At 46.8% G+C, this 27,386-nt stretch overlaps 1 long non-coding RNA gene across 1 annotated transcript; it reads left to right on the forward strand.

Moving 5' to 3' along the window:
- Positions 1-23,532: 23,532 nt before the first annotated feature.
- LOC143269636 (uncharacterized) lies at positions 23,533-27,041 on the forward strand. Its single transcript, XR_013046211.1, has 2 exons — positions 23,533-23,762; positions 25,605-27,041. It is a non-coding gene; the product is annotated as an uncharacterized LOC143269636 (long non-coding RNA).
- Positions 27,042-27,386: the final 345 nt, after the last annotated feature.

Raw genomic sequence — 27,386 nt, forward strand, 5'->3', positions numbered from 1 at the left:
TACAATACACGCACATGCTTGTGAATACGTCACTGTAATAGTCACAGTAGAACTCTGTTGAGAACAAATGTAAGGACGGGAAGCTGGCAAAGTCATAGGTGAAGCCTAAATTTAGGAATTGGAGGGAGCCCTGGAACAAGTCAAGAGGCAGGGGCAAGTGGAACTGGGCAGAGCCCTCCCTCAGTGCCCCTGGTACCTGTCCATCCTCATAGGGCTTGTGACTGTGGGTAGAGTAGCTATTCACTTGGAAACAGTGGCCGGCTGGGTCTCTTTCTCCTTCTCTGCTCTCCCACTACCCACGGAAGAGGACAGAGCCGGGTGGTACAGGGTATATATGACCAGAAGAGTCAGAAGGAGACCCAGGTGGTACAGGGTATATATGACCAGAAGAGTCAGAAGGAGGCCTGGGTGGTACAGGGTATATATGACCAGAAGAGTCAGAAGGAGGCCTGGGTGGTACAGGGTATATATGACCAGAAGAGTCAGAAGGAGGCCAGCAGGAGGAAGATCAATCATGCTTATGTGACTGGTTCAGCTTGGAGGCAGGGACAACAAGAGACTGGAGGTAACCATTGATAAATTCAGAGAAGGAGGGTGGAGAGGAAGATCCAGGGTAGGAGTGAACGGAATTGTAAACTTACTTAAAACACTGTGAGCTAATTTTTATTCTTGCAAACTTTTTAGTGACTTTTTCATGTGGTGAATTTTGTAGATAATAACCTCATGTCATAGACTCCAAAGGTTGGACATGCCCATTTCCCTGACATGTGGAGGTCAGAACTGACCATAGACTTCCAAACTCCAATCATTAGATGTTTACAATTCTGTGCTGAGTCATGTTCATGGCTATCCTTGGCTACACACAGCTTTTGGGCTCCTGGTTGGACAAGGCACAGATGGCCCTGAGGAGAGCCTGGCATGATCAATGCCTGGGCCCAGTGCAGAAATGGTTTTCCTTCTTTTAGTAAGAAACTTCTCAGGATTCTGCTCTGTTCATCATGCTGTGCTCAGCTGAGGGGATCCTGCTCCAACCATTCAAGGAAAGTCCCCAGAGACACAGTGCTGTGGAAAGTACTCCTGTGTGTGTGTGTGTGTGTGTGTGTGTGTGTGTGTGTACACATGTGAACACTCGTGTGTGTGTGTTGTATAGTGTGCAGTGTGGTGTGTGTGTAGTATGTGATGTGTATGTATAGTATATGTGGTGTGTAGTATGTGTGGTGTGTGTGTGTGTTCTGAGGGACATGGGTTCAAATCTCATCTCTTTCATTGTTTCATATGGTACTACTGTCTTGAAAATGATTCTAAAGAACACAGCTTTTTTCACAGCTTTATCTTGTTCATTTGTCGTCTATGAAGGGAAAGGACAGTGACTCTGAGCCACAGATACAGTGCCACAAAGTGTGTAACACATGTCCTGGCGATGTCTCAGAATTGATAGCGGAAGGGTTCTTTCTCTTTTCCCTGGGAACACCAGCTACAGGGGAGGGTGGAGAGGCCTGAAGGCGTGAGCTAGCAGCTGTCCATGTCAGAACACCAGGCCAAGGCCAGGCCGTGGGCTTGGCAGGGATTCCGCTTAGGAAAATGGAGGCGTGAGAAGTTTTCACAATCCGTTTTTCCAGGTGCTGTCCCCCTCAAAGTGGGGAGGTTGAATTATCTTGTCACGGGAAATATACAAAGTGTCATTTTATTACCAGGGGGAAAAGCAGGCATTGGATGAAGGTTTAACGATGACGATGCAGCTTGTCACTGCCGCTGTCGGGAGCTCAGCCAGGGTCAGGCCTCGCCATCTTTAATGAAACAAACAGGACTTGGTTCTCGTCACTGGGACAAGTGGAAGGAACTTGTTCCTCACTGTCCTGGAGACCTGGAGAAGTGTCCCTGGATGGGGCAGGTCCTTGCTTCCGTGGTTATCTCCCTGACAGTATTTCTTTTCCATCAGTGCCTACGCATTGGTTTAAACACACGGGGTAAAAGGTGTCACTTCCTCACGGCTGTGACCAGAGAATTGCACAGTTCTAGATCGAAGCAGGATGTTGGAAATGAGATAACGGAGAAATCGAAGACCAGGAAAGCGCGGCAGCACTCCCATGGCACACAGCACGCTGCTGTCACGGGCCTGCGAGAGGCCGCCTCCCGGGCACACTCACAGTGGCCTAAAGCACTTCAAAGTTCCCTTCTTTTCAGATGATACATGACACTACATTTTAATACAACTTTTTAGTCTAGGATTCAACCAATGGTGTTCCTGGCAGAGGTTTGTGTTCATATTTCGGGAAGATTCTCTCCTTTGGAAAGTCATGATTAACAAAAAAGAACCTTTGGTAAGGCTTGCTACTGTCTCGTAAAAGGAAGTCAGTTGCGTTCCACTGAACTGTATCAGTCCTGTTTTCCCCGAAGGGGACATGGGATCCCAGAGGACATGCTATGAGCCACGCAACCAGGGACATCTGCCTTACCAGCCACCTCACCAGCCATCCTCATCTCCCCCTGGGCCTGTGTGGAGACCAAGGGACAACCCGCCCTAACTAGGGACCCAGAGTCAGGGTCAAACAGGCACTGTATCACAACTGAGCCTTAGTGCAGAGTCTCTCTCTCTCTCTCTCTCTCTCTCTCTCTCTCTCTCTCTCTCTCCCTCCCTCCCTCCCTCCCTCCCTCCCCTCCCTCCCTCCCTCCCTCCCTCCCTCCCTCCCTCCCTCCCTCTCTTCCCTCCCCCAGGGGCAATCACCCATAGGGCATCCATGAAAACCACTTGTGAATTCGAGAAAGGGAAATTCTGGGTACCAGCTACTCCCAGGCAGCACCAAGGGCCAGGAAAGCGTGCCCTCCTCCCTCATCTCCCCCATCACTCCATTAACCCAAAGTCCAGAAGGGTGGGAGGAGGTTTTCCACCTCCAACGACAGGCCGACTGGGAGATGCAGCGGTGGTCAGCTCTGCGAGATGTGATGCTAATACTGCTGTCCTCTTGTTGCTGCTGTTCCTGAGCGCAGGCCTTGGCACCGCACTGGGACTGGAAAGGGACAGGAATGAGACTGAGGGTGGTCCTCAAGGTCACCTCCAAACAGGAAGAATCTGTGCACTCGGCTGTCATGGACAGGAGCCTTCCTTTCAAGCCTCCTCCATTTCAGCATGCAAATAAGAGGGCCAAGCCAGGCCTCCGGCTCCGGGCCTGGGCTGTTTGTTAGGACAACTATGACACCTTCCCTATGGCCAGGAACAGTGTGAAAGGGCTAGTGTCTTAGTTAGGGTGTCTATCTGTGACCAAACACCATGGCCTAAAGGCAAGTTAGGGAGGAAAGGGTTTATTTGGCTTACACTTCCACATTTCTGTTTACCAGTGAAGGAAGTCAGGACAGGAACTCACACAGGGCAGGAACCTGGAGGCAGGAACTGAGGCAGACGCCGTGGAGGGGTGCTGCTTAATGGCTTGCTTCATGGCTTGCTCAGCCTGCTTTTTTATAGAACTCAGGACCACCAGCTCAGGGATGGCACCACCCACCAAGGGCTGGGCCCTCCCCCATCAATCAACAATTGAGAAAATGCCTTACAGCTGGATCTCATGGAGGCATTTCCTCAGCTGAGGCTCCTTCCTCTGATGAGTCTAGCTTGTGTCAAGTTGACACAACCAGCCAGTACAGCTAGGTCATCAGGCTTCAGCCTTCAAGTATTCTGTCTCTGGAAACCGGTGTCAATCCTAAGGTCTACGAAAGCAGGGTGTGTGTGTGTGTGTGTGTGTGTGTGTGTGTGTGTGTGTGTGTGTGTGTGTGTGTGTTGCAACTATGTGTGTGTATGTGGAGACAAATGAGGCTCTGCCATGCTCCACTTTATTTATTCCCCTGAGACTGGGTCTCTCAGTGAACCTGTAGCTAGACAACCACAAAGCAAACCCCAGAAATGCTCCTGTTTCTGCACACACACCCCACAAAAGCAACAGGGGTACAGGCACACATGGCCATGCCCACCTTTTCAAGCGTTTGTTAGGGATTTGAACTAAGATCCTCATACTTGCTCAGCGAGCACTCTTGTCCACAGAATTTCCCTAGCCAGGGCACATTTTCTCAGGCACCTCGGAGGCAGCATCCCACATCTGTGGTGGCTGGATTGGTATCCAGTTAAAACCAGATGCGAGCCTTCCTGGCAGAGGCGTGTTCCTGGATTATGCTCAGAAAGGGTGGGTGTGTGGATGCAGGTGCTGCTGAGAGGCAGTGTTGGGGGGCCTGTGGGGGGCAGCCGTAAGGAGGAGAAGAGCAAGCACCCCGCTCCCGGCAGCGGTGATGTGCCGTGGCTGACAGGGACGGGCCTTATTATGCGATGAGTGGGGCCAGCCCCAGCATCTCGTCATTCTAACTCGTGTAAGTCAGCAAGCGTGATTGCTCCTTGTCCTCCCAAGCTGACTTGCCACCAACAGTCTCATTACCACACACATATGTTTATCTCACATTTCCCGGACCCTCGTGCGGAGGATGCAGTGGAGGTGGGGGGTGACATCGTGTTAACCAGCGGCACTGTTTGTGCTCTTCCTCTTCCCCTTCTCCAGTCTTGAGCCTCAGGAGCCCTGGAAACAGGAATGGTACCCAAGGCTAGGCCCTGGCTGAACAGGAAGAAGCCACAAGCTCCAGGCTCCAGGATGAACAGCGGCCTGAGCAAGAGGCACTCTGGCGGACCCACGTCACAGGATAGTGGGGTCACGTGTCCACCACAGGATTCCTGGGGTCCATCCTTCAGGTCTGTCTGAGACACTTGGTCATGGTCCCTTTTGCCACAACCTCAGCCTTCATGAGGAAAGTGGTGATGCATATTCGGGCACAAATACTCAGCTGCCCTGAGAGAGGGAAAGGCGTGGTGCTGGGGTGGGAGATATTTAACAAGCCCCACTGTGCTTGAGGCCATGGGCAAAATGCTTATTATACTTTCTTCCTTCAGACTCCAAACAGAGTGTCCAATCCTTCAGTGTCCATTGAGAACATTAATGTGAGGGTGGGGTGATCCCTCAGTCTGGAGGTGCTCGACACACAAGTATTAGGAGCTGCTTTGATCCCCAGAAGCTGTGCAGAACCAGCATGTGGCATGTGCTTGTAATTTCAGGTGCTCGGGAGGCAGAGACAGGAGGATTCCTGAGGCTTGCAGGCAAACACACACACACACACACACACACACACACACACACACACACACACGAATACTAATATGAGCCACATTTAATAATACTATTATATTTTTGTAGTAGACAATTAAAATGTTGAAATTAATTTTTCTAAATTTTTTTTTAAAAGACAGGGTTTCTTTGTGTAGCCCTGGCTGTCCTGGAGCTAGCTCTGTAGACCAGGCTGGCCTCAAACTCACAGAGATCACCCTGCCTCTGCCTCCCAAGTGCTGGGATTAAAGGCACGGACCACCACTGCTTGGCTCTAATATTTTTCATATATTCCTATATATCAAAAATATTATCTTTCAACTTGTAATCAAGGCCTAGAAGTACTAGAGAAGAACTATTTTAAATCAGTAATATCAAACACATTTCACATACAGTAAGGCAGGGCCTTATATCCAACAGTCTTGTACAGGAACTTCTTTCATTCACATAAATATCCAAGAGGCAGGGACTATTATCATTGTCACTCCCATTTGGCAGACAGAGAAACTGAGGCACAGATCACTAAAGAAAACATGTCTGATATCAAGGACCAACACACCAAGTAGGTAAGTTGGGCATCCCGGTCTACAGATTAGCCATTAGGTCTGAGGCCCCTGAAGGGTTGTGTGATATTTTGTTTGTGTTCTGACAAATAAAGCTTGTCTGGAGATCAGAGGGCAGAGCTAGCCACTAGATAACCATAGAAGCTGGGTGGTAGTGGCTCACACCTTTAATCCTAGCACTTGAGAGGTGGAGACAGGAAGTGATAAAATGAGGTGGAGACAGGATCTCAGCCTTTTTGGTCTGAGGATCCAGAGAGGTAGGAAGTCACTGGTGGCTGCTCCTCTGCTTCTCTGATCTTTCAGGTTATTACCTTGATATCTGACTCCTAGTTTCTATTGTTAAGACTAATTAGATTACAATTCATTGAAGACCTAGGGTAGAAAAGTGGGTAAGGAGCATCCATTCACTGGGGAAACCGAGGTCCAGAGAAGTCAAGTATATTCTCTAGTGTCACACAAACGAGGCCTTTAAATCACATCTGTCTGACTGAGGAAGTGGGGTGGGGAGGAAGATATTCCAGTAGAAAGGTGGGATGGTTTCTGGCAGTAGGGAGTGGGTATAATTGACCTGAACTTTGTGCATCCCCTGATGCAAAGGAAACTCGTGACTGGGAGAACAGGTTCACAGAGGTCCCCACGGAGAGCCACACCTGCTCTGCTGGAACGGGAAGCAGGAAGAAGACTGAAGAATTTGGGGACAGACAGCAGGGCATCACCTGCAGACAGTTCAGGAATCTGCAGGCAACGGCTGCCCCCTTGCCCTTCAGGACGTCTGCTCCCAGCCAATTGCCCATCACTGGGCTGCACCAGGAGAAGATCCACAAGCCACAAAATCCACAGCGGCATTGGAATTAGCCCTCGGGGAGAGAAGCAGTGGCCTGGTAGATGTAGACAGAGAGGAAGAACCCAGATGTGGTCTGGGAGAAGCTTCAGAAGCCCCCCACCTCTGGGTTGGGGGCACGTCCCACTAGGAGACCCACCTGGGCAGAGCTGCGTCCAGGGTCCCAGACTTGGGATCCCCTCTTCCAGTGAGGAACTAAAGCAGCCGGCCCTTTTCACCTTCTCGTTCCAAGTTTCCCTCCCTTCACCCCTGCTTTGCAAAGAGATTCAAAGCAGGAAGCACTCAACACGTCCCTACGCTAAGGGATCTACAGATTGGGTTCAGACTGTTAAGACATTCTCTAACCCTAGGAATTCAGGTACTAACTATTCTTTTCACGTGGAGGAGGAACTATAAGTGCACTTTCTGTTTATTGATTTTAAAAAGTGTGTGAGGTAGTGGTTGGATTTTCTACACAAAGACCATTTACCTTCTTTTGGTTGCACAACTCTCTTGGCATATTATTTATTACAAAGGAAAGTCATGCTGATAAGAAAATAGTGTCACTTAAAAATTAGGTGGTTCCCAATCAACTCATGACAGTAATTGCTGTAATGTCCCCTTTGATTTAGATATAGTAATATCAATGTAATTGCCACTGGGAAAAATGATAATGGCTGTTAATGATAACGAACACATAAATGGCAGTGAACAGGAACATGTATTTTACATCAGATTCAGCTGCAGAGCAATGGGAAGAAGCCCAGTGGTTTTCAAAGACCTGGCGCCAATCCCTCAAGGAGCTAAGCCCTCCATTATCACATTAAGTGAGGGGGTGGATGATTATGGGAGTGAGGGCAGTCCGGGGCCATCCCCAGCCTCCTGGACTACATGGTTAAGTCTGCAGCCCACCGTGAGGATATGGTAGGAAACACAGGGGGAGCCCACGGCCCTGGAGTTACCAGGGCAACTTCGCCCAGAGCCTGTCCTGGGTTCTGAGCTGCCACCTAAAGACTATGCCACATGACTCTCATGCATTCCAACGTGTTCAGCTTCTACTCCCGAGTCACTGGCTCTAAAAGCAAGAGTGGGAAACCCGCTGAAGACCGTCTTTGTCTTACTGGCTGTGAACCCCAAATGAGCAAGCACAGATTTGGCTTTGTTATTGTCTGTCTGCCCCGTATGGAACAGGCCTGCCTCTACACAAGTAAGAATTGGTGCTGGGATGCACAATAGGCTCCAATAGTCCCGGGCATCACAATTCTCTATGCGGCTGCTGGGCATCCCCATTAAGGCCACTAGGAGCAATCCTAACTGCGGATATGAGTTTTTAAGGTGTCAGGTATCCTAGAGAAGGCCACGCCCATAAAGCCAAAGGCTCCATGTAATTGGTCATTGGGCCGAATGACAGAATTCCCACAACATGGCCCTCAAGAAGATGCACTGATACCATGCTCAGGAAGTCCCATGCAACAGCAGTAACAACAGCTACAATCCACTTGGTGTTGGCATAGAAGGGAATATGACGTGCTGTATTCATGTCATCACAGTGTTGGAGATTGCCGATCATCCCATTTCACAGTCTGACGCGGATAGGCACAGTGAAGCTGAGCACCTTGCCCAAAGTCACACAGCCAGTGGTCAAGCAGCCCACTCCCACTCAACATGACATGTGTGCGTGGTTGGTGGGGACGTTGCTTAAGGACCTTGGCCAACGTCATTCATAGAACCCTCCAACTTCATGACGGATGATCACGGGAAACCTTATGGAAATAAAAGAGTCTTTGAAATTTATAAGGCACAGTAAAGTCAAGGCTCACCTTTGCTGTACCTGAGGTATAGGAGTTGTTAGCCCTGGGCATGACAAAGTCACCTGGCTGCCATGGGAAGGAAGCAGTGGGAATTCTGCATAGTGATGTGGACCTAACGCCACCTATAACCCACTGAACTCAATTGGAAGGATTAGATAAGACTCTTTTTAGAATCTAAAATCGGGGGCTGCAGAGACGCCTGGCAGTGAAGAGTGCTTTTCGGGTGGACCTGAGTCCCATCACTCATATCAGGGACTCACAGTTATCTGTAACTCCAATTCCTGGGCGATCTGATGCCTTCTGGCTTCCACGGGATCCTGCATACATATGGTCCACATAAAGCCTCCCTTTTTCACACAAACACACACACACACACAAACACACACACCACAAATAAATAAATACAAAATATTACTAACTGACAAAATGGCTTTAAATCCTACTTGGTTCAAATCAAAGAGGCCACGGAGGGGCTGAAGAAATGGCTTGGTGGCTAAGAGCATTTATTGCTTTTGAAGAGGACCTGAGTTCAGTTCCCAGCACTCACACGGTGGTTTACAACTGTCTGTAACTCCATTTCCAGGTCTCCATGGGCACTGCACCCATGTGGTGCAAACATACATTCAGGCACATACTCATACGTATAAAATAACAGTCTTTTAAAATGAAACAGCCTTTGAAAAAACATATGGAAACATAAAGACACAGGGACATTGAAGGTGCTTCTCCTGGAAGGGACGGCCATAGCTAAGCGGCCTGAGCTTCACTTCCTACAGATTCCTGGGGCCTGAGGTGAATACCCTTGATATCAAACATAGAAGAGGAGGTAGCCAGTTTTCTGTTACTGTAAGAAACATTCAAGATTAACTTTAATGGAGGGAAGATTTAGACTCCAGATTTCAGAGGTGTCATCCTGTGATCAGCTGGCTCCACTGATGTGAGCTTGTGCTGAGGTGGAGCATCTTGGCAGAGGGGTATGATGGAGCAAAATTGCACATCTCACAGTGGCCAGGAAGCAGAGAGGAAGGCAGGGAGGGTCCAGAGGCAGGATACCCTTCGAAGGCAAGGTCCTCGGGCTTGCAAGCTCCACCTCTTCAAGTTTCCATTCATCCCCCAAAAGGGCCATAAGCTAGGTGCTAAGACCCCAATGTGTGAGCCTAGGAGGGAAATTTCATGGCAGACACAGCAGCCATTTCAGACAACAGCTGAAGGAGACCCACAATTAGAGCCAGAAGCTACCCTTGTCTGCATGTGTTGTTCAAGAGCTGAATATCTGGTTAGTTTCAAAAGCTCAAAGCCAGAATGAATTCAGTGCAGTGAGCCTGACTGACAGATCATCTACCCAAAAGTACAGAGACAGGTACAAATTCACTTTGAAAGAATGGTCTCCAAAAGCTCCCACGGGGAAATGAGTAGGTCTGGGTCAGGTTTAGGAATGCATCACCAAAAATGATTAAATAGTCTGCTAAAAACAATCTGTAGAAACCAAGAAGCAGAGAGGGCCATGGAGAGACATTCAGTCTAGGCTGTAAAGAGCAGTGCTGGCCACATCTCAGGAAAAGAATCTTAAGAGAAAATAAAAATGGCTTTGCATGTTTGAACAAACATTGGGTGTTATTTTAGGAAGTAAAACAAGACAGTTGCTGAGCTCAAGAGTTTGATTTGTGGTTTAAAAGGGTGGCTGGATGTGGTTGAAGAAAGACTTCATAAACTGGAGTACAGATGAAAGGAAATCACCCAAAAAATACCATAGAGGGTGAAAGACAAAGGGAACACAGTAAAGTGACACAAGGAGGTGACACATTGGGAAGGTGGCTTCAAGAGGGTGACACAGCAAGAGAGCAGAGTTTCACAAGGAAATTACAAAGCAGATTGTGAAAGAGACAATATGTGAAGTCACAGTGCCGGGGAGTTTTTCAGAACTGGTGAAATGTCCCAATTCATGGCTCCAGGAAGGTCATTGGATCCCAAGTAGGACACACACAAAGAAATTCACATTCAGACACATAACAGGGAAGCTAAGGACACTACTGAGTGGGGAAGGTCTCTGTAGCACAGAGTCGGACATCTAGCTGCATTCTAAGAACACCCGTGGAACCCGAATGGGTCTCAACGCTAGGACGGGAGGACTACAGGGGAGATGCAGTTTTATACCCAACAGAAACCTCCTTCAAGAGAAGACAGCTGAGCAGCTGACCACAAGCAGCTCAAAAGCCATCAGGAACTTGCATCCTAACGCAAAGGAAGTTGCTGTCCTTGAGACATAAGAAGGAATGAGAGCAAAGAAGATGATACATCTTGATAAATGTCCCACAATAAAGCCTCAAGTCAAAAGTATAAACATCTCAACGACTCTTTCTACTCATGTACTAGAGGCATAAGCAAATAGATTTCAAATATTCCAAAGCCCTTGTTGAGTACAAAACTATTCTTCAACTTTAGACTTCGTAACTTCTAAGTTTTCACTGAAATGAGTAGTAGAAAAGAGAAAATAATCAACCTAAAAGATCAGAAGAGTCTCAAACTAGAACTATAGAGCAGTGAAAATAAGTAGAGAACAAAGAACAGAGTAGGATTCTCAGAATAAATCCAAACGTATCCCCAATTACAGTAAATATAAATGAACTAACTTATCACTAAAAGACAAACACTGTCTAACTTTTGGAAAACACAAACACAATTCACACCAAAAAAAAAAAATGCCAGAAGGTAAGCTTATGAAAATATTAAACTTTAGAGAATAAAACAAGATATACCATGCAACATATATGTTGGCTAGAAACTGAGGCATTTGTACTTCAGCATGGCCAGAGTATGCTCAGTGAGGCTTAGCACAGAGTCTTTGGAGTACTCTGAGGTGGGCATCTGGGAGAGGCTAACGGGAGAGCCTGGCCTCCTGGTGCCAACTAATCACTGTTATTTCCTCTGAGGCAAAGCTCAAGCTTTAAAAAAGTCACGGGATGGGGGGGGGCAGGTAAGAATGCTTGCTGCTCTTTCAGAGGACCTAAGTGTTGTTGGTTACCAGCACCCACACTGTGCAGCTTACCACTGCCTTCAAACCCAGCTCCAGGGCTTCCAACATGGTCTGCTGGCCTCCACAGGCACCTGCACGCACAAGGCATACACATACACACACACACACACACACACACACACACACACACACACACACACACACAAATACACACTCACAAACACACACTCATATGCACATATATACAAATAAGACATCTTTTTAAAGAGTTCACTGTTGACTTAGCTACCACTGCAGAAAAGAACACAACACTGCCAATGAAACCTGCCGCATGATGCTTTCTTCCCAGTCCGAGTCTTTGCTTTATGCTCTGGAGAGAGCTCTTCTGGATTTACACAAACACATTTGTATGTTCTGTTTATCTTCAAGCAAAAGGAAAGGAAAATACAAACCAAAACAGTGCGGTGAAGTGTCTCTCAAGGCTTCTCATGCTCAGGGTCTGACTCCTGAAGGACTTGGGATTAGTGACCGGCACCCAGTGACGCACATCTGCGTTTTCAGTCCCTGTCTCCTGAGCAGTCAAGGGAGTGACTGGCTTTTCTGAGCTAGTCACTGCTGGACCTTTTTCCAACCACAGATCTGTTGTCTTCGTGAGTGCTTGATGTGATGGGGAGCAGTCAGGGAAAGACTTCAGAAGACTATGGTTCACACTGTCGTCTGGTTTCGTTTTTGTTTCTTGAGACAGGGTCTCTCTGTGTAGCCCTGGCTGTCCTGGAGCTCACTCTGTAGACCAGTCTGACCGAGATCTCACAGGGACCTGCTTGCCTCTGCTTCCTGAGTGCTGGGATTAAAGGCGTGAGTCACCACAACCAGCTCTACTGTCTTCTAAAAAGGACTTGACATTCCTTTTCACTCGCACTGGGGAATGGCAGTGGTCCAGTCATGCTTCCAGAGAACAGGACAATGGTCAGGCACACCTGGACCACAACCAATGAACCACATCATGACATCACTGATTTCAGAGATGCTACCTAGGAAAAGCAAAAACTGAGAGAACTAACTGATCTCTACCTTTGGAGCCTAGGATGCTTCCCGAATCAGGTGTGTTCTGAATGTCCAAGAGGACTAATGGCGTGATCAGCCTCCACACTCCATGTTTGCTTGCCTGACAATATCAGCTGCACTTTAGTCCTGGGCAGCTCTGAAACAGCCCCCTGATTCCCCCATTCCCCACCTCCCCACCCCCTAACCCCCACCCCCTCCTAAACACACCATATCCTTTTCCAGCTCTGGGGACCTAACCCAGGACCAAGCAGCAGTTTTGGAAACCTCTGCACTACATCCTCACACATGGAAATCCAGTCCCTTTGCATGGGAAAGGAAGTGACCCATGGAAATGATAGCAGGAAATACCTTGTAACAGGAAAGGAGACACATAGAAACCTCAGTGTTTACATGTAGCAATTGTGGTTTTTGTTTGTTTGTTTTTGTTTTTGTTTTTGTTTTATTGTTCGTTTGTTTTTTTCAGACAGGGTTTCTCTGTGTAGTTTTGGTGTCTGTCCTGGATCTTGCTCTCTAGACCAGGCTGGCCTTGAACTCACAGAGATCCTGGCTCTGCCTCTCGAGTGCTGGGATTAAAGGCGTGCACCACCACCGCCCAGCTCAATGTTTACATGTAAAAGCACAGGCAAGAAAAGTTAACACTCATCCCTACAATGTAACCATGAATGAACTGGAAGTTTGTTCTGGGTGGAAAGTCAACCTGCAACTCTGAGTACCAAGGGAACCACATCCAGAATGAATAAATACAGCACCTTTTGTGTCTCTAGCTCTGTCCATCACCTCATTTGGGGGCCTGTTTGGGTGGCTTTTCTGTTCTCTATGATCAAATCCCTGACAGAAAGTGATTCGTGGGAGGAAGGATGTGTTCTGAGTCACAGCTTATAGGATGCAGACCATCGGGGACACACGGTGGAGCATGGAGGTGGGAGCATGTGCATGGGACCCCACCTCACACCTCAGTGGACCAGGAAGACAAGAAATGAGAATAGGAATTTCTCCCTTTTCCATTTTATTTGTTCAGTGTGGTCTCTTGGCCTTGGGATGGTATCACCTACATTCAAAATGGGACTTTCCATCTTCAATTAAACCTGTCTAGAGTCACCCTGAAAAAAAAAATCCTGAATGGTATATCTCCTATTCTAAATCTTGTCAAACAGACAATGATTAACCATCACCAGGCTTATTATCTTACCACAGGCTTAAAGTTGAGCAGCCCATGACACTGGGTGGTTGTAGGCTTTTGCTACTGACCTGTGCCTTGCAGAAGCCAACTAAAAAGTTCTCATTTCAACAGTGCTCTCGCTTCCTGGCTGGGGCCACTGGCATGCATGCTGCTGATCTTCCTGCATCAGCTTCTTCCAGCTGGGGTCCCAGTACAGCACAGTTGCTAGCCTCCTTTGGAATTAGGAGTGGCTGAGAGGTTGATCTTCACACAGCAGAAGTACTATGCCTTCTTCCAGCCAGATTGTGTGGCCCTCCACCATGTATTTCCCTCTCTGTCCCTCTCCCAGCTCAAGGCAGTACACTCCCAAGACCCTCCAGGATCTCAGGATTCCAGTATTCCAGAGGGCCATATGCCGTACCTCATCAGCATTACCTGCTTTTCCTGGTGTGTGAGGGGAAACCTCCTCCTTGTGTCCAACTGGAGAAATGTAGGGTTTATCTGTTCTAACAACTGCAGTTACCCCAATGCCTATGGATGAACACACAATTCAAGCATTACATAAAAATGGACAGGTGGAATATTCTTTCACAAAATGGTCCAGGAGCTGGTATGCTCCATTACATGTATGGATTGCCTTCCAAACCAATATGTGTCTCTGAGGAAAGCATATTGGCTTTGTAGGCTCCTTTAGTAATGACTTCCACATGAGATTTCTAAAACTGAAGTCCGTGGTCTACAACAAAGCCCAGACACCCAACTAGAAATCACAGTCCACAGTTCTGGAAGGTGAGACATCCAAGAACACGGTGCTGGTAATTAATTGCTCGCCATCCCGTGAAGACCTAGGACTGTATCACAAAGGGTTTGAGGCATCACTTGGTGCGAAGATCAGACTGCCAACTCCAACTGTCCCTTCTATTCCTCCAAAAATACTGTTGTTGTAATGGGAGCCCCACCTTCACGGCCTCACCTCACTCTACTTGACCCCCACCCTAAGGCTTTAAGTTTTCAACACACCAGCTTGGAGGAGAGGCCCCTGGCTGTGACTTAGCGCCACCCAGAGGTGTTTCCTAGCCCTCTGCTTACCTCACCTCCAGGCTCCACCGGACTGTTGGACTCACGTTTTTTATTATTATTATTACTATTATTATTATTATTTTATGTGTGTGAGTTTTGCCTACATATATGTCTGTACACCACATGAGTACAGTGCCATCTGAGGCCAGAAGAAGGCATCAGATCTTCTGGAACTGGACTTACAGATGGTTGTGAGATGGTTGTTTTGGTTTGGGGGGACTTGAACCCAGGTCTTCTGGAGGAGCAGCCAGTGCCCTTTACCCCTGAGCTATCTCCCCGGCCCTGATGCCACCTTCCTGGAGGGTTCTTTTCTGTCACCATGATTTAACATGTGTCATTTCCTGGTCTCTTCACCATCTTCCTCCCTTGAGTTATCTCCCTCCAGGGAAGTCGCAGGCATTGTTCACCCTCAGCTGCCTCTGAGAGAAAGACCTTCAGTACTCCATCTTACCACTTAGGGCTTCCTGGACTCACCTCCCAGCAGCAGATCCCTTCAGAAACCTGTGGCAGAAGGTGACTGTGAGCATCTGTGACAACCAAAATGGTGACGTCCAGTAGAACGTGTAGTGTGGAGGGGCAGAGAGGTTTTCTTTGGGAGAAAATACATTCTTGAATTCCTCACTGAAAGCCAACAATCCTGTCTCAAAAAAAACAAAAACAAAGCAACAAACAAGTAATAATAATAATAATAGAAATTCAAAATAGTTTAAAAAAATAGAAACCTGGGGCTACAGAGATGGTTCTGCAGTTAAGAGCACTTGATGTTCCTGCAGAAGACCCTGGTTCAATTCCCGATGCCCCACATGGCAGCTCACTATCGTCTGTAACTCCAGTTCCAGGGGATCCAACGCCATCCTTGTCCTTTGTGGCCTCAAGAATGTATGATGCTCATGCAGACAAAATGCTCATGCACATAAGATACAAATAAATCTTGAAAAACAGAAACCTATTTTCTCACAGTCCTGGGGGGTAGATGTTCAAAATCAGGGTGTCATCAGGATCACAGCCCCCACAAGGTTTCTAAGGACAACGCTGCAGCCTTTTCTGTATGCCTGTGCCCAAGTTCTCTCTTTTGATATGGGCACCAGGTCCCTCTAATTCATGATGCCTCCCTTTCTTTACCTCGCGTGTTCTTGAGAGAGCCAGTGAAATCCCACCCCCGGGGACTAGGCCTTCAGTGGATATTTTCACAGAAGGCAGTTCCACCTAGTGTAGAATACTCACTCCTTCTGTGTGAACACTCTCACAGGGTTTTTCTTTGAATTGCTTCACATCCGCCTATGAGGCAGAAATCAGTTCACAGATGAGAAAAGTCCAGGTCAATCCCCCAAGGTCACAGAACTACAATGCTGCAGAAGGAGCCCCCAAATCTGACTCTGAACTATCAGACGAGATGCTGAAGTCCAAAATTACGAATCGTGACAGCCTCCTTCGAGTCGGTCTTCTGGGTCAAAGAGGGGTTCAGTCTGCAATTAGAATATCAAAGGGGTGTTGGCAGAAGGTGGTGAGAAACCTGAGCTGGGACAGTCAAGGGCACTTGGTAACACCAAGCAGGCAGGCAGGCGCCCTCCTGAAGTCCACGTAGCCCCGCCCCTCTTACCCTGTCACTTGTCACCTAATTGGGTCTTGCACCTCATCCTGGTTCAGCACAGTGCTGAAGGGGGTTAAGACTCCGTCCTCCCTACCCCCAGCCTCTCCTCCTCCCTGCCATGGCTACTTCCTGGTCCAGGCACACCCATTGCTAGAACTGGCTGCACGTTGGCACTTGGCTGACCCGATTGTGAAGCTAACTAAACTAATTAATCACAAAAGATTAATAGGAGTGACAAGGTTAGAGGGGTGACATTCTCCCAAATCTCCATGTTGGTATGAGCTGCGCATATTTTTTTAATCCCCACAGCAATTTATTTTCTGTAGCTCGAAGTTTCTCCAAGAGTGTCCCAAACTGTAGTCAAGGTTAACTGGGCTGTGAGCTTATTCAATATTTATGATTCTTTTTATTTGTATTACTGGGACTTTTGGGGGACTCCAGAAGGTCCATTAATCAAACGGATTGACAGAATGAGCCGTTGGACAATGGGAGCAGGGCTGAGTATTGTTGTGATTATACATACATATATTTTGAGTCCGGGGATAAAAGAAACAAGTGAAACTTCATCAGCACTTCCTGATTAATTGTCTCAGTGTGTCATCCATAAATTTCTTTTCGATCCAATAATCCTATCAGAGAACTTCGCAGTGTCCCTGGCAAGCTGGCTTTGCTGAGGCCCAGGTCCCCGAGAAAGAGGCCTTGACACAAATAGCTCAAGTGTGAGGAGACGGCCGGGGGATGGTCTTCACCACGCTGACAGCTCTGAAACACAATTATCAGTGTGATGTGCTTAAGAATGCATGTTGTGCTCCTGGACCTCCCGAAGACTAAACAGGCCACGACACACAAAGAGAAGATAGGGAGGCGTCATTTTCCTCCAGCTTCATAACTGTAAATTGAAGAAAATTATTTTCTTTGCCTCCAGCTCATTGGCATATAGGCAGCATTATATTATAATTTCATAAGCATAAATCCTTTGAATAAATTTCAGAAGGATAACCGAATTACAAATGCAAGTGAAGTATCTAAAAAAGTTAACTGCGCGAGGCAGAAGGGGTGTGAGGGGTACAGAGAAGGAGAGCAGGCTTTGGGGGTCCCTCTCCGCGTGCCCAGCACCCTCAGGACCAGGGCTGGTTTAGGGCAGGCAGTTTGTGACCCTGCTGTGCCCGATGGTGAACAGAACCATGCCCTTTTTGCTTCCTGCTGTCGTGTTCCAAGGAATTTGAGTTGTAATTCATCATAAATTAATTTTGGAGGCACCGCAGGCTTGGGGCACGCTATAATTATTGTTGTTTGTTTATTTATTATCATGTTAACCATTACTTATTATTATGTGGTGCATATATGCACCACAAAGGTTGCTCCCTGTGGTTTCCTAGCAACGTTTCTTCACAGGAGTTCTCAAGCATTCATTTGGCTTCGAGTAGGGTGGGCTATAGGAGGTGTCAGGTTGGCACCTATTAGGGTCTGGGTTTTCCTGAAAGGACACAGTAAAAAAGTGTTCTGATAGCCGGGCGTTGGTGGCGCACGCCTTTAATCCCAGCACTCGGGAGGCAGAGGCAGGCGGATCTTTGTGAGTTCGAGGCCAACCTGGGCTACCAAGTGAGTTCCAGGAAAGGCGCAAAGCTACACAGAGAAACCCTGTCTCGAAAAACCAAAAAAAAAAAAAAAAGGGTTCTGATTTGCTTCCTGTCGCTGTGATAAAACACGGACCAAGAGGAGTTTGAGAAGGAAAGGTTTGTTGGGCTTGCTCATCACAAACACAGCCCATCACTGAAGAAAGCCAAGGCGGGAACTAAGGGAGGGCGGGGGCCTGGAGGCAGAGGAAAGCACAGCCTGTGAAGGACCCTGCTTGGTGGCCTGCTCTGAAGGCTTGCTCACACTGCTTTCTTACACAACTGAGGACCACCAGTGGCGGCGGCACCAACAGTGGGCTGGGCCCTCCCATATCCATCATTCATCAAGAAAATGCCCGACAGACTTGCCTGCAGTCCAGCTTGATGGAGACAATGCTTTGATGGACATTCTCCCTTCCCAAATGACTCTAGCTTGTGTCAAAGTTGACAAAAACAAACAAACAAATAAAACAAAACAAAACAAAGAAAAGCCCTAGCCATCATAGAGTCCATCAAGATGAAGACTTCGTAGCCTTTGTAGCCATGGGAACCACTGACCAATCACAGGGAAGTAGTTTGCAGGTATAGATCATGAAAGGGCAAAGATTTGGCCCCAAGAGCAGACCAGAGCTGGCTTCAGTTCAGCAAGACTTTCTTCCCAAGATCTCTTGTTATTTAGAGCAGCTAGCTCCCAGACATCCCTCATCTAGCCAAGGCAAAAGGATGAGAGGGCAAAAAAGGCACAACCCCACCCCGAGATTTGGGGCCACAGCTAACATATTGCTGTTCCCTTTCTGGTAGCCATCTTCCATCCGAAGGGCAGCTGACTTCAGCCACAGCTGGTTACAAGGTGCTCCACAGGAAGACGAGAACAAAAGAATGGAGCCTTAAGTTCAGCTGGGTTCTAACAGGAGAGCCTTGTCTGGAGTACAAACGTTGCCCACAGTCTTGTGGATTAGGACAAGATACAAAGGCAACATGAATGTCTCCTTCCAGTACAGAAGTTTCCTTGGCTGTGGGAAGTGAGAGTAACCTCGCGTGAGTGAGCATTCACGACATACACATAGCCATGGCAAGGACCCCCATGACCCAGACCTACAGAAACTGCAAGACCTTCTCCTAGCTTAGGATGGGGATGTTGTCAGTGTGTGCAGAAACTCTGTCAATCACATCCTCCCCCTGAATGACTCCTTCAGGAGACTGCTCCCCTACAGAGGCCTCCCACTGAATTTAGTCACCCACAGTCTCCTCCTTCAGAGGTTAGCACAGAGTTTCCAAGCTGCTGGTGTGGGTCCATTAGAGTGCACAGCCCACCTGATCACAGCTTTTCTGTATGTGTTTCCACAATTTTTTCATTTTCATTTTCCTTCACCCTAATCAGGTCAAGTCCAAAGCCATGAAAGTTGTGGCGCTTGATGTTCATATACTGAACTTGAAAGAGGAGCTCTAGGCTTCCTAGATGAGGCTGGCCTCCTTCCTGTAGCCCTCAAGATCTCGTCTGGGATCATTTCCTACTTTGGTTGAGACCTTTCTGGCAAAGGGGCCTCTTTCTCCACAGACCTCCGACTCCTTTCACTGAAGGATGGGATTAGCAAGCACGATCTGACTGCTCTCTTCACTGCTGGGGCTGGGGAGTTGGTGTAACACTTGCATAGTTGAGTTGGTACTCAGGCCACCATCCTTGGATGGAGACTCCACCTCTAGGATGGAGTCCATGTGATCACAGTAGACAATCTTTTTCATGTGTTCTTAGATTCAGTTTGTAAATATTTTATTGAAAAATTTTGCAACTATGTTCATAAATTGGTCTATCATTCTCTTTTTTATTGAATCTGTGTGGTTTAGATGTTAGGGTAACTGCAGCCTCATCAATGAATTGGGCAATGTTTCTTTTCTGTTTTGTGAAATAATTTGAGGAGCATTGGCATTGACTATTCTTTGAAAGTCGGTAGAATTCTGCAGTAAAACCATCTGGCCTTGGTTTTTGGTTGAGAGAATTTTAATTACTATTTCTCTTTCATTAGTGGTTATAGATCTGTTTAAATTTCTTACATGATCTTGATTTTAACTTTGGTAAGTGATATGTATCAAGAAATTTATTCATGTGTTTTAGATTTTTCAGTTTGTTGGTGTACAGGTTTTTAAAGTATGTCCTAATAATTCTATGGATTTCCTCAGTGTCTGTTGTTATGTCCCCCTTTTCATTTCTGATTTTGTTAATTTGGATATTCTTTCTTAGTCATTTAGTTAATTTGGATAAGAGTTTGTTAACCTTACTGATTTTCTCAAAGAAATAACTCCTTGCTTCAAGTATTCTTTGCATTGTTTTGCTTGTTTGTTCCTATTTGAATAATTTCAGCCTGAAGTTTGATGATTTGTTGCCATCTAATCCTTTTTAGGCATGATTTCTTCTTTTTATTTGAGCTTTCAATATGAGATAGTATGAGATCTCTCCAGTTTTTCATGTAGGCACTTAATGCTCTGAACCAGCCTCATTGTGTCCCATAAGTTGGGGTATGTTGTGTGCTCATTTTTATTCAACTCTAGGAAGTTAATTTCTCTCTTAACCCAGTTTTTATTCAGTAGTGACTTGCTCAGTTTCCATGAGTTTGTAAGCTTTCTGTTGTTTGTTACTGTTGGTAAGCAGCTTTAATCCATCATGGTCAGGTAGGATGCATGGTGTTATTTCAATTTTCTCATATCTTTTAAGACTTGCTTTGTGTCCGAGTGTGTGGTCAGTTTGGAGAAAGTTCCATGAGCTGTTGAGAAGAAGGTACATATTCTTTTGTATTGGGTAAAATGTTCTGTAAATATGTTAGTTTATTTGGTTTATAACTTCAGTTAGCTCCAGCATTTCTCTGTTTAGTTTTTGTCTGGATGATCTGTCTATTAGTGAGAATGGTATACTGAAGTTTCCCGTTATCAGTGTGTGAGGGTCAATGCGTGATCTGAACTGTGGTAGTGCTTCTTTTATGAACTTAGGTGCCCTTGCATTTGGTGCACAGATGTTAGGAATTGCAAGGTCCTCTTGGTGGGTTTTTCCTTTGATGAGTATGTAGTGTCCTTCCCCGTCTCAACTGATTAGTCTTGGTTTGGAGTCTGTTTGGTCAGACAGTAAAATGGCTACAGTTGCTTGTCAAGTCCATTTCCTTAGAATCTTTTCCCACCATTTTACCTGAGGTAATGTCTATTCTTGACACTGAGGTGTGTTTCTTGGATACAGCAGAAGGATGGATCCATTTTGTTAGTTTGTGTCTTTTTATTGGGAAATTGAAGCTACTAGTGTTGAGAGCATCAATGATGATGTTTGTTGATTCCTGTTATGCTGTTGTTGTTGTTGTTGTTGTTGTTGTTGTGGTGGTGGTGGTGGTGGTGGTGGTGGTGGTGGTGATGGTGGTGATGGTGGTGGTGTGTGTACACAACTGTATGTTTCTCCTCTTGATTTGTTGGTCTGGAATTATTTATTGCTGTGTTTTCTTGGGTGTGGTTAACCTATTTAGGTTGATGTTTTCCTTTTGTAGTGCTGGATTTGTAGACAGATATTACTTAATTTTTTTTTAATCATGGACTGTCTTATTTTCTCCATATATTGTGATTGAAAGCTTTTCTGGGTCCAGTAGTCTGGGCTGGCGTCTATGGTCTCTTAGAGTCTGTAGCACGTGTGTCCAGGCCCTTCTGGGTTTTAGAGTCTCCACTGAGAAGTCAGGTGTTATTATAATAGGCTACCTTTATATATTACTTGGTCTTTTTTCTTTGTAGCTTTTAATATTCTTTCTTTGTTCTGTATGTTTAGTGTTTTGATTACTATGTGGTGAGGGGACTTTTATTTTCTGATCCAGTCTATTTGGTGTTCTATATGCTTCTTGTCTCTTAATAGGCATCTCCTTCTTTAGGAAGGAAATTTTTCCTCTATGATTTTGTTGAAAATATTTTCTGTGTCTTTGACCTGGGTACTTTCTCCTTCCTCTATTCCTATTATTCTTTGGTTTGGTCTTTTCATAGTGTTCTAGATTTCCTGGATGTTTTGTGCCAGGATTTTTTTTTTTTACAGTTAATTTTCTTTTTTTAAATAAATACTTTTCTTTCTTTGTTTTTATTTTTTATGTGCATTGTTTTTTGCCATGGTTTCAGGTCCCCTGGAACTGGAGTTACAGAGAGTTGTGAGCTGCAATGTGGGTGCTGGGAATTGAACCTGGGTCCTCTGGAAGAGCAGTCAGTGCTCTTAACCGCTGAGCCATCTCTCCAGCCCCCAGTTAATTTTCTTTGGCCAAGGTATCCATTTCTTTTGAGATTCTCTCCTCCACCTCTTGTATTCTGTTGGTGAGACCTGCCTCTGAGGTTCCTGTTTGAGTTCCTAAATTTTTCATTTCCTCAGTTTGGGTTTTCCTTATTGAGTCTATTTCCACTTCAGGTCTTGAACTGGTTTTGTTTTGTTTTGTTTTTGTTTTTGTTTCTGGTTCTTTCTACTGTTTGTGTTTTCATAGGTTTCTTTAAGGGATTTATTCATTTCATTTTTAAGGGCCTCCATCATCTTCATAAAGGTTGTGTTAAGGTCTTCAGTTACGTTGCAGTACTCAGGGCCCGGCTGTGGTAGGGCGGCTGGGCTCCAGGGGAGACAGGGTCACATAGGCTGTGACCTGGGTTTACTCTGGTCTAAGCGTCTGGGTTTGGGAAGACTAATTCCAGGTGCTGACATCTGGTCTTCTCTTTGCTGGGTGGGTATTTTGTTTCTTAGTTTCTGTTGCCTTCCTGGTTCTTAGGAGAGTGTGGTAGCTATGTGTTGCCTGTTAGGAAATTCTTCTAGGATCCTCATAGGTGTGGTTCTGGGAGCTCAATTTAAAATGTGTTTCTAGGTACTGGGAGGTGATACTTAGGAATGGGGATGGGCTGAAGGGTGGGGACTGAAAAGGTCCATAGGAGGGAGGAAAGCCTATGTTCCACCAGCACCTGCTTTGTCTCCTGGGAATAGGGGCAGAGAGTGAGGAGAGGCTGGCGCAGGTGGCGTGCTACAGAGCTGGGGATGTGAGGGTGGGTGGATTTGGAGGAGATTGGGGGTGGGTTTGGAGGGGAGGAGGGATAGGGGAAGCTCTGAAGTTAGCCTGTTTCCCTGGTTGGAGTGCTCTGGATTAGTTCTTAAATGTGTCTCCACCTCCCCATACTCTCCCTTTCCTGACTAGAATGTATGGCCAGAGAGAGGGGAACACTGGCCCTGGGAATGACAGGACAAGGACAGTTTTACCCCAATCTGGCCTCCCAGCAGCTGTGGAGCAGAACTAGTACCAAGGCCAGAATGGGCCTGTGAATTTGACCCAGTGACCCACTTCCCATTCACAGGCGCACTGCTGAGTCTGCTGATATACACTGCTCCTCCTACAGTGTCCCCTGGGCCCTACGGGGCGTCCCAGTTCAGCTGCACCAGCTTCTCTAGGGTTCTGCAGCTCTCACAGGGCTCAGCTCCTATGGGGTGTCCCAGTCTGTGTCAGGGTTCTGTCACTCTAAAGGGTACCCATCTCCTACAGTGTACACCAGATCTTACAGATTCCTTTAGATCTCACAGGATCTCCCAGTCCCTATGGGCCCCTCGGCTCCTGTAGAATGTGTCAGCCATTAAAGGGCACCCCTAGCTCTTATAATATACCCCAACTCCTAAGGGTCTCCCAGCTCCTTCATGGACTACTCTTGCATAGCCAGGACGTCTCGGCTGAAGTGAATTGCATTTGTGTGGCCACCTCTGAGGTGGCTGGAGACTATGAAAAAGATGTGAAATGGGTCTTTTCTTGTAGCAGTGACATGAGCAGAGGTCACTCCACGGAGTGTAAGCTGCAGTTCTCCTCTATGAGGTCAAGGCTGGAGACATTCTTCTCCACAATGGCCTCAGTTCAGCAGCACACTCTTCTCCACACTTGTCTTCTACAGTCTGAGAATGAAGTTTTATCAACACTGATGCCCAGGTAGCACTCTGGGCCCTCTGATCATCCACGCATTTGCCATCTCAGGTCACCTCTCCACGGGGCCCAGAAAATGCCACGCACCACTGTGCTTTGGTGTGATTCACTTGGCCACTTAGCCCAGGAGTCCCCAGTAGGTGTCCATGTAGTTCGAAGTTACTGTCCTTAAAACAGGGGTAATGATAAAACAATTGTATTCCTAATAGCTTCTTATTGAACAGGTGTTATGTAGTAGCCCCTTCAATCTTCTAACCAACCATAAAATTGGCATTGATACACCCACAGGATAGAAACGAGACTGGCCAAGTGACACAGTCAAGTGTAGACTCCCTGACTTTAGAATACACAGTCAACTCTAGAGCATGACTCTGTCATAAACAAGCAGGGAGTGTTTATATTGCAATCTATAAACTTAGAGGTCTGGGACAAGGCTGAGGAGAAACCAGGGCATTCTCTGATGCTGCTAAGACAGTCCACACCTCCCTGTCCCAGGTTCAGGAGACTCCCAGCATGGTTGCTTACATAGGTTGCTTACGGCCCTGCCGCCAACTGTTACTCTCTGTGGATGTCCCACATGCGCATCTGAGCGCACCCTACATGCCCCTTCTTCTTCTCCAAAATGCTTGGCATCTCCTGTCGTGGCTAAGACACCAGAATCCTGTCCTAACTCGCCTCACCCTCTCCACACTCCTTCCAGGCACCTGTGGAATATTTAACTACGTAAAGACGCGTTACATTTGTTTATGCTGTGAAATATTACTGTAGCTGTGTAATGATGGGTTACATTTGTTTCACCTTGCCTGCCTAGGGCACCTGATTGGTCTAAGAAAGAGCTGCAGTAGCTAGGCAGAGAAAGAAAGGCTAGGCAGGGCTGGCGGGCAGAAAGAACAAGTAGGAAGAGAAATCTAGGAAGAAGAGAGGGGGACAAAGAGGAGAAAGAAGGATACACCCCCGGGCCAGAAGCCAGTGCTGTGGATATTGTTCTATATAAATAAAACACTGATGGCCAGTGACCAGGCAGGAAGTAGGTTGCCAGGCAGGAAGTAGGTGGGACAAGGAGAGAGGAGAATTCTGGGAAGCAGAAGGCTGAGGAGAGAGACACTGCCAGCTGCCGCCATGACAAGAAGCATGTGAAGACACCGGTAAGCCTCCAGCCACATGACAAGGTATAGATTTATAGAAATGGATTAATTTAAGATAAAAGAACAGTTAGCAAGAAGCCTGCCACTGCCATACAGTTTGTATGCAATACAAGTCTCTGTGTTTACTTGGTTGGGTCTGAGCGGCTGTGGGACTGGCGGGTGACAAAGATTTGTCCTGACTGTGGGCAAGGCAGGAAAACTCTAGCTACAAACCTGCCAGCCAGACACAGAGACAGCAGGAAAGTAAGAAAGAAAGAAGGTAAAAAACCCCAGGGCAAAACAGGATAGAGAGAAGCAGATTAAAGTAAGAGCTAAGATAAGGCTGAGCATTCAAAGCTAATAGGAAAGCTCCGTGTCATGATTTAGGAGCTGGTTGGTGGCCCAAAAGAAAAAGCCTGATACACACCTTCTCTCTTGTCTGAGTCATTTTCTGCTGGTGTGAGGCTTCATGGAAGGCATATAAGTTTCCCTATTACCTCTGCAGCATTTTGATAACAGAGGCTTTATTAGGCCAGGAGTGGACCCTGATCTCACTACATGAACCTGCTGTGGACAAATGTCACCCTGTCTTGGAGTCTTTGCAGAGTACTCGCCCCCTGTCACCGGCCCACTATCAATCCTCCCAGTGATAGACAGAGACACGGGGAATTCCAGGGGTGACCGAGGCAACTGTCCCATCAGCTTTCTCATCTTTTGGTCCCAGGAGCCCTTTAGCAAGGAGCCACCATGAAGCTTGCTCTGGCCTAGATGCTGTGGATGAATGTGAGGGACTCATTCCAGGTGGAACCTCCAAAGCTGACCCGTTCCCTCTGTTCCCAGCAGCCTTTGCCTGACCGCTCCAGGAAACCTGGGTCAGCACGGATGGTTGCCAGATGACCAGGGACTTTGGGGGGACATCAGTCAGCAAATTTGCCCTGCTACTTGTGCATGGACAGTTAGCAAGAAAGAGGGGACCACTGCCACGTTCACTGAGCTCCTGAACTGTTTACGCTGTTGGCTACTGTGGGCTAATGGAGCCATTCCGACCAGCAGAGGCACGAAACACACCTTGTTCATTGATGGAAAGAAGCTGGACGCTATGAAGCCTGGCAGCTGAGTGTCGTGGTAAACTGTGGGCGCTATCTACCCTCAGCTCTGGGGTACAGTCCAGTTCTAAGCAAACACATCCACACTCGCAGGCATCAAATACCGCATTTCCTTGGAAGCAATTGTTCTTGCCACTATGAAAGCTGCTAATTTTTCTCACTGGAGCTGGGCCAACTCGGCTCCATCCGAGAAGGCATCTCTTTGGAATTTGTCTAGCATTGCTTCCTAAAGCCACCCGAGGTGCCGTCTGGAGGGCTGGGTGTTTTCTCTTAATGAAAAGATAGTCAGGGATGTGTCGGGGTGGGGGGTGGGGACCTTCCTTTTCTTTCTTCCCTTAAAAAAGCTCGGGATGATGTTGTGATTAACTTCCCTTCCGCACTATAGTGGATATGACAGTCAACCAAATTAATCCCATTATGCAAAACCCAGTCCACAAATGCGTTTGTATTTTTGCAAAATTATGTCAATTTCCCTATAAATTGGAGAGACTTTGTCAGTTTTCTGAACTGCAGAGATGTTACCCACTGCTCTGTGTCTATATCCCTATAATTCAGAAAGATGCAGATTTTCAGCTCTGTGGCACAAATTAGGATTCATAACATTAATGCTGATATTTTTGTTTACATGAGACTGGCATGCAAATTACCATTTGTTTTCAGATTCAGTTACAATCTTCTTCAGCCCTGGATTCATGGTGAGAGGAGAAAGCACTCCGAGCTTGGAGAAAAAGTGGTTAAAACAAAATCCTTAATTATTTTGATATTAAGGACATGACTCAGTCTTCTCTTCGCTTCTCGAACAACTGAGCCAGGCACCTCCAGCCCTCGCCGAGTCTCTGTCTCTTTCTCTGTCTGCATTCAAGTGCCTGGATAACAGACCCGGCTTCCCAACTGCCATCCTCTTGGCCAGCACCAGATAGTGCTGTCGGTGGCCAAATCTGCTTGGCATTGTCTATGATTTGTGAATTCCCTGTACACGGACCAACTTGTCAAATTAAACCCACTCCTGCTCCAAGCTGCAGAGCAGCCGGGATCTGGGAGGTTCTGCACCCCGACCTGGTCCCCGGCCTTACAGACACACATCTGCTGGCTGCTTCTCACCTGGTTGTTCTGAATGCTGCAGCCCCCTCCCTAAACCTCGCCTCCTGTCTGTCTTGTTGAAGAAAGGAGAAGAAAAAGCTTCCCTGTTATGAAGGCTGGCACTCCAAGGGCTAAATTACTCACTGAATTCAGAAAATCTATTTTTTAATGGTTATTCTTTCTTTGCGTAGCACTTTTTATTCCGGCGATGCTTCCTTGCGCGGGGAATTGTTGACTTTTTATGCTTTAGATTTATTAGACATGTGTCAAGTTGTCAACCTCCTACCGTTTGCATTTGTGTCCACCTTGCAAACAGCAGG

The sequence above is a fragment of the Peromyscus maniculatus genome, chromosome 19 (assembly GCF_049852395.1).
Source record: "Peromyscus maniculatus bairdii isolate BWxNUB_F1_BW_parent chromosome 19, HU_Pman_BW_mat_3.1, whole genome shotgun sequence".
Classification (NCBI taxonomy): domain Eukaryota; kingdom Metazoa; phylum Chordata; class Mammalia; order Rodentia; family Cricetidae; genus Peromyscus; species Peromyscus maniculatus.